Source organism: Cornus florida, unplaced genomic scaffold (genome assembly GCF_030987335.1).
Source record: "Cornus florida cultivar Cherokee Brave unplaced genomic scaffold, ASM3098733v1 CherokeeBrave_3.0.0_Hap2_Chr10, whole genome shotgun sequence".
Taxonomy (NCBI): Eukaryota; Viridiplantae; Streptophyta; class Magnoliopsida; order Cornales; family Cornaceae; genus Cornus; species Cornus florida.
Window position 1 is genome coordinate 61076360 of NW_026775580.1, and position 6817 is coordinate 61083176.

The 6817-nt window shown below is 39.2% G+C and overlaps 1 pseudogene; it reads right to left on the minus strand.

Moving 5' to 3' along the window:
* Nucleotides 1-214: 214 nt before the first annotated feature.
* On the minus strand, nucleotides 215-313 carry LOC132280497 (small nucleolar RNA R71; annotated as a pseudogene).
* Between the last annotated feature and the right edge of the window lie 6504 nt (nucleotides 314-6817).

Sequence of the window (6817 nt, forward strand, 5' to 3'; positions counted from 1 at the left end):
AGCATTTGGATGAGTTTCTAGAAGTATGTTCCACCGTAAAATATACGGACATGCCGGAAGAAGTCTTAAGACTCAAACTTTTTCCATTCACCTTAAAAGACAAGGCAAAGTATTGGTTTAGCAATCTTAGGCCTTTTTCAATCACTTATTGGGCAGAAATGCAACAAGAGTTCGTGAAGAAGTACTATCCAGTTTCTAAGACCAATGCCATGAGAACCTCAATTCGAGAATTTTCACATTGGGATGGAGAAACATTTCATGAGGCATGGGAACACTTCAATGAATTGTTTAGGAAGTGTCCACATCATGACATGCCCAAATGGCAATTAGTTCAATATTTCTTTGAGAGATTATCGGACAATTACAAAGGCATGGTTGATGCTTCTATGGGTGGCTCATACATTGATAGGCATGAGGATGACGTCTGGCATCTTTATAAGAGCATGAGTGAAAATTCTTTGCATAGAACAGTATCATCCAAGAATGGTAGAAATTCACAAGGTAGGAAAAGTGTTGGCTTACATCAAGTCGACCATTCAAATGAAATAGCCGCCGAAATGAAGTCTTTATCTCAAAGGTTTGATCAATTTTTTATTAACCAAAACTCGGAGAATCAAGTATCTTCCTTCCCTAACCATTCTCATCGTGCATTAAATGAAACATGTATGACTTATTCTAGTGTTCTTCATTCTACTTCCCAAGGGAACAGTCTTTATGGTACTCATTATAATCCAAGTTGGAGAGATCATCCGAATTTCTCTTGGAAAAACCGAGGAGAGGGCTCAAACCCTTCCCAAGGCAATTTTCAAGGGAAGTACATTCCACCTCCACTTCAAAACCAAGGATCCCAAGGTTATAGACCTTACCAATCACAAGGGAATCAATTTGCTAACTCTCATTTTCCCAACCAATCTTATTCCCAAGGAAATGCTAAAAGTCCTGCCTTTGAAGAAAAAGTTTTAAATGCTTTGGGCACTCTTGAGGCTAACACACAATTGCTTCATTCCCACTCTCAATCTATTGCGAAGTTAGAAACCCAAGTATGGCAAATAGCAAGCACTTTTAATGCAAGAGAAAAGGGAAAGATGCCTATGAAGGCCACACCATTGAGCATGTTAATGCGGTGACTACCTTATGGAGTGGTAGGATTGTGGACAATCAAGTTGAAATGTCCAATGAAGAGAGTGAACCGGTGCAACCTCAAGTTGTCACCCGTCCCGTTTCACATCCCATTCCTCCTTCATTGCATATACAAGATCTTGTGAATGAGAAAACTTCAAAATGTGATTTGAAGAATGATTTTGAAAATGATTTGAAGAAAGATTTGCCGAAAAATGAGTATGAACAGATTTTGTTGAAAAATGATTTGAAACAAAGTGATTTGAAAACTTCTTATGTTGAAGAGACTTCAAAGAAAAATTTTGAAAAGAGTTTTGAGCCAAAAGTTCCATTTCGGATGCCTTAAAAGGATCCATTTCAAAAAACAAGCAAAAGACAAAAACCAATGAAATCATGGAAATGTTTAGGCAAATGAAAGTCAATCTTCCACTTTTGGATGCAATCAAGCAAATTCCGGCTTATGCCAAATTCTTGAAAGACTTGTGCACCTAAAAGCGGAAGAATAAAAGCCAAGCACCAAGAAAAATGGTTTTGACCGAGCAAGTAAGCTCAATTTTGCAACATAACACTTTACCAAAGTTTAAGGATCCCGATTCACCTACTACTTCATGCATCATTGGTGATCATATCATTAATCGGGTGCTTCTTGACTTAGGAGCAAGTGTTAACCTTCTTCCATACTCGGTTTATGTCAAATTGGGCCTAGGTGAATTGAAACCGACGTCGGTAGTTTTACAACTTCCAGACCGATCCATTAAGAAGCCTAGGGGTATAATTGAGGATGTATTGATTAACATTGACAAATTCTTCTTCCCCGTTGATTTCGTTGTCATTGACACGGAACCGGTCCCCAATCCTAAAAGCCAAATTTCCGTTATCATTGGGCGTCCTTTTTTGGCAACCGCTAATGCCAACATCAATTGTAGGACGGGGATAATGAAGATCTCGTTTGGCCACATGAAGGTGAAGTTGAATATCTTCAATCCCACACCCAATTCATTTGACAAATATGAAGGAGAAGTTAATGTTGTAGATAAATGTCATGATCTTCAATGTCAAGGAAGTGAGCTTTTATGTAAGACCAAAACTTCAAAAGGATCATCTTCAACCTTGCATTCTCAAAGTGTTGTTTCAAATTCTTACTTTAAAAGGGCATGGAAGCCCAAAGGTTGTGATTGCATTGACAAGGGATCAAAAGTTTCTTTTGAGCTTAATCCAACAAGTTCTTCAAAGAACTATTTGTTGGGTGAAGTTCAAAGCATCTATCACCCCAACAAGGAGATGATGCATCACAAGATCTTTGATCCGGGCTAAAAGAGCCCAATGTCTTGCTAGAGACGTTAAAGACTAGCACGACATTTTGTAGGATGTCAAAACCCTATTCCTCCCTCATTTCTATCTTGAATTTCATTTCTTGCGAAGTCTAGATACTTGTTTTTGGTTCATATGCATTGCTAGGAACTGTGATTAGGATTGCATGATTTTTATGTTGTGATTGAGCATTTTGCATAAGTTCGATCGATCTCAAATGAAAGTTCGATCGATCGAACTTCCACCTACATCCAACACTTAGAAAAATTTTCGACCTGCATCCAAATCACCTCTCTGTCCCATCATTCGAACTAATTCTCAGATCGATCAGAAGTCCTTAGATCGATCCAACTTCAAAGTTAGATCGATCTCGTAATCCAACACTTAGAAAATTTTGAGCCTGCATCAACCTGCATATTTCAGCTCTCTATCACATCGATCGAAAAAATTTCAAGATCGATCTGAAGTTCTTCGATCGATCCAACTTCAAAGTTCGATCGATCTGCAAGTTCCAACACTTAACCAAATTTTTGAACCAAAAACCTGCATATTTTTGCTCTCTGTCTGATCGATCAAACATTTTGTTCAGATCGATCTCAGTTTTTTAATTCTCTATTTTGACTTTTGTTTGACTTTATTTGATTTTTTTTTAAAATTTTCCAAAAATAAATAAATAAAATACAAAAAAAAAAAAAAAAAGAAAGATTTTCTTTTATTTTCTTTTATTTACTTAATTTTTCAAAATAAAAAAATAAATAAAAAAAGAGGGATTTTACTTTATTTATTTCAAAAATCCAAAAATATTTTTATTTTTCAAAAATCCAAAAATATTTTCTATTTTAATTTTTAATTTTAGTTTTTAATTTTTCAAAAATTTCAAAAATTCCAAAAACACTTTGAAGAGAGACCATCAAAGTTCGATCGATCTGAAATCTCAGGATCGATCGAACTAATCAGGAAAAGTTTTTAAAAATAGACCTGGATGGTCTCAAAATCGATTCATTAGATCGATCCAACCCTCCAAACCCTTGTCCCTCATTCCCGTCACCACTATGCCCCATCATCATCATCTTCTCCAGCGAACCTCCGGCAAGTTCCAAACTTTGATTCTCTTTCTCTCCTTTCGGATTTTCATTTCCTTCTTCATCTCATCTTCTCTCGCGACTTGAGATAAGATCCGAGCCGCACCTTGTCATTTCAAGCTTCAACTTGACAATACATGTTGCCTACATACTAGATCTAGGATGTATTGTTGATGAAATCCACCATTGATGAGCTTGAAGCACGTCTGTATATATGTGTATATATATATGTATATATGGTTATATATTTTGAGTTTTGAATTGATTTTGGGAGTATAGGCTTTGTAAAGTGAATAGGATTGATTGAATGATGTGTTGATGGGCCCACGACCTTGTTCGTGTGGTCCCCGTGCTTCCAAAGTCACAGATCTGTAACCTTTCAGTTTTCACCTTCGCACAGTTCGATCGATCGAACTTCTATCTCAGATCGATCTTGAGAGATCGATCAAACTCATCTTTTTCAATTTCTTAGATCGATCGAAGTTTTAAGATCGATCTCAAACCTTTTTGTGATCGATCGAACTTCACAGATCTCATACACACACTTCATTCATCATGTATTTTGTTCATGCTATCTCATATATGCCCAATGCCTATGATATTCCACATTGGATGCATTTTATACTTACATTGTTTAGCATGTTTCATATCCTGTCACTTGCATAGATTCATGTCATCTATATATTTTGTCTATCTTATTTGACATGCATGTTTCTATTTTGTGCTTTCAATTCTTAATTCTGGTACTGACTCCCCTTGCAAGTTTTTAAATTATTTTTCAGGCTATGACTAAGTGTAAGACTATTGCCAAGAGGCAACACAGGCCTCAGAGACATATCAGACCGAGGATAGAAGAGCTAGCAGAGCCCTCTCTTGCACAGGAGGAGCCATTACAGCTTACTCCACCTCAGTCACCTGCTCATGAGGCTGAGGATGATCATATTCCATCAACTTCTGCAGCTCAGCCTGCATTTACACCATCACCATCTCCATTACATGCTGGAGCTAAGCATTCACCATTACCATCTCCACCACACCAGCCAGCTCTACCAGCTCGAAAGCGTAATAGGCTCGCGCTTAGATATGCGCACATGACAGTGGATCATGAGTCGGTGTTCGACACAGATTTCTTCTCTAGATCGGTGCTGACCCGATCATCTTACTATGATATTATCCAGAGAGGCCTTGCAGCTATTCTTGCCCCAGTTACTGAGCCAGTCTACCCGCGGCTGGTATGGATGTTCTTCCAGAACCTCCGACCGTCCCCGCGTACCACGGCAGAGCTAGTCACTACTATAGATGGCCATCAGATTACTATTATTATGGACACGCTAGCCCGCTCATGCCATTGTCCACACCGATGCCCTCCGGAGCTATAGGAGTTATATCTGAGGCTATACAGGCCTTCTTATGCCGACATGGCAGTATTTCTTACAGGTCACCATGTCGATGGTGAGACTTTCGCCACCTGCACTTTTCTTCCAGATGACCTATGGTTCTTTGATTCCGTTCTCTTTCGGAATATATATATATGGCCAGGCACAAGATTCAGCGGCGAGGAGACCATCTGACAGCGTTCTACGTATTTTATACAGGCCACTGGGTATTTATCCCCGCGCTCATCTGGAGCATGATGAGGAAGCTCTTCGATGAGTATATCAACAAGGAGAAGCCCAGAAGGGCTAAGTCTCTCCCTTTTGGCCACCTTATCACCCAAATATTGATCGACCAGCGCTACCTTTTTTATCCTCGGGAGCACCCTGAGAGAGGTTCTTGTCACTTCTTGAAGAAGGACTGGGATAAGAGCTACAATGTTATCATCACTAGATTGTAGGACCACGCAGTAGTGGCTGCAGAGGAGCTCGAGGCTGAGGAAGTAGCTGAGGCAATAGCAACAGACCCCGCAGCGGACGATGTACCAGTAGGTCCAGCTGCCGAGCATATAGACATTGATTTAGAGCGACTTGTAGATGACGCAAAGCAGCACTCTCCAGCTGGGTCACCAATACATGAGGAGGAGCAGACTCAGGATCTTTCTTCTGATTCATCCATACCTGAGGCTCCTAGTCAGACCCCCGGCTTTGGAGAGCGTCTTCAGGCTCTTGAGGATGCAGTGGTTACTATCAGAGCTGATACTTCTGCCATTCGAGCCGATGCTGTGGCCCACCGAGCTAATTTTGCTACATTCCGCATGGATGTCATGACTGCACTCCGAGACTTATCTCGCGATATCCGCAGAGCTCGCCCTGCCTGTCCTGCCTCGTCCACCTGAGATTTCCAGTTTTTTCTATCTTTTTATATCTTTTTGTCACTGTATATTATTTGCAGCCGGTCTGTCGGCTTTGATCTTTTGATGTACTCTATACTTTATTTTCTTTATATATGATTTTGTTATGGATGTCATGTGTTATATTCTTATATCTGTATGTTTGACTTCATCAGGTGCATCACAGTGACTACAGTGAGAGAGAATGCTACACAATTTTCGGGACCACCCTTATACCTCTCTCACTGCTTTATTTCATTTACACTTGCATGTCCATTGTGCACTGATTATCTCTTTTTGTTATCTGATGAGTTTATCCGAGTGCCAAATTTCAGGACCACAGTTAATCCCAAGTTTGGGGGGGCCATGCCACCCACTTTGGATACTTCAGTCCCAGCCATTCTTTGCCTTAATTGCACCAATATACTCTTTCCTTTTGTTCTCTTTGCACATTGAGGACATTGTGCCATTTAAGTTTGGGGGTAATGGTGTACTTTACAGTGTTTGCTTTTAAACTTCAAAATTTTGAGCATGACTTGTGTATTTGAGAGATTTTCTATGATTGGTCCATATCTAGCTATGATTTTGATCTTTTGAGGAGTATATTGCTTAAAATTTACAAATTGTTTGACTTGAGAGTCCAATACTCCTTGTATGCCTTATAGATACCATTTAGGAGTAAATTTTTCGAAAGATTGATATCTTGCTTGCAATTGTGGTACACATCATCTTGATTTTGTAATTATTTTGAGATTCACTTTAGAATTCTACACTAGCACCGGCACACACTAGCATTCATTTGTGGGGTACCTACTTTGTTGATTATTGAATTGATTATATCTCAATTGGGCTAGTAGTGCATTGAAAGCTTTCATTCTTGATAAAGGTGGATAAAAACCCCTTTTCACTAAGTAGCTGGGATTCTAGCCTCATCAAGCACTGAACTTCTCGCGCCGAAAGGTGGAGGGTCCAAACTCTAGATTAATAATTGAACTTACTTACAAAAAAAAAAAAAAAAAGTTACAAAATTAATAAAAAA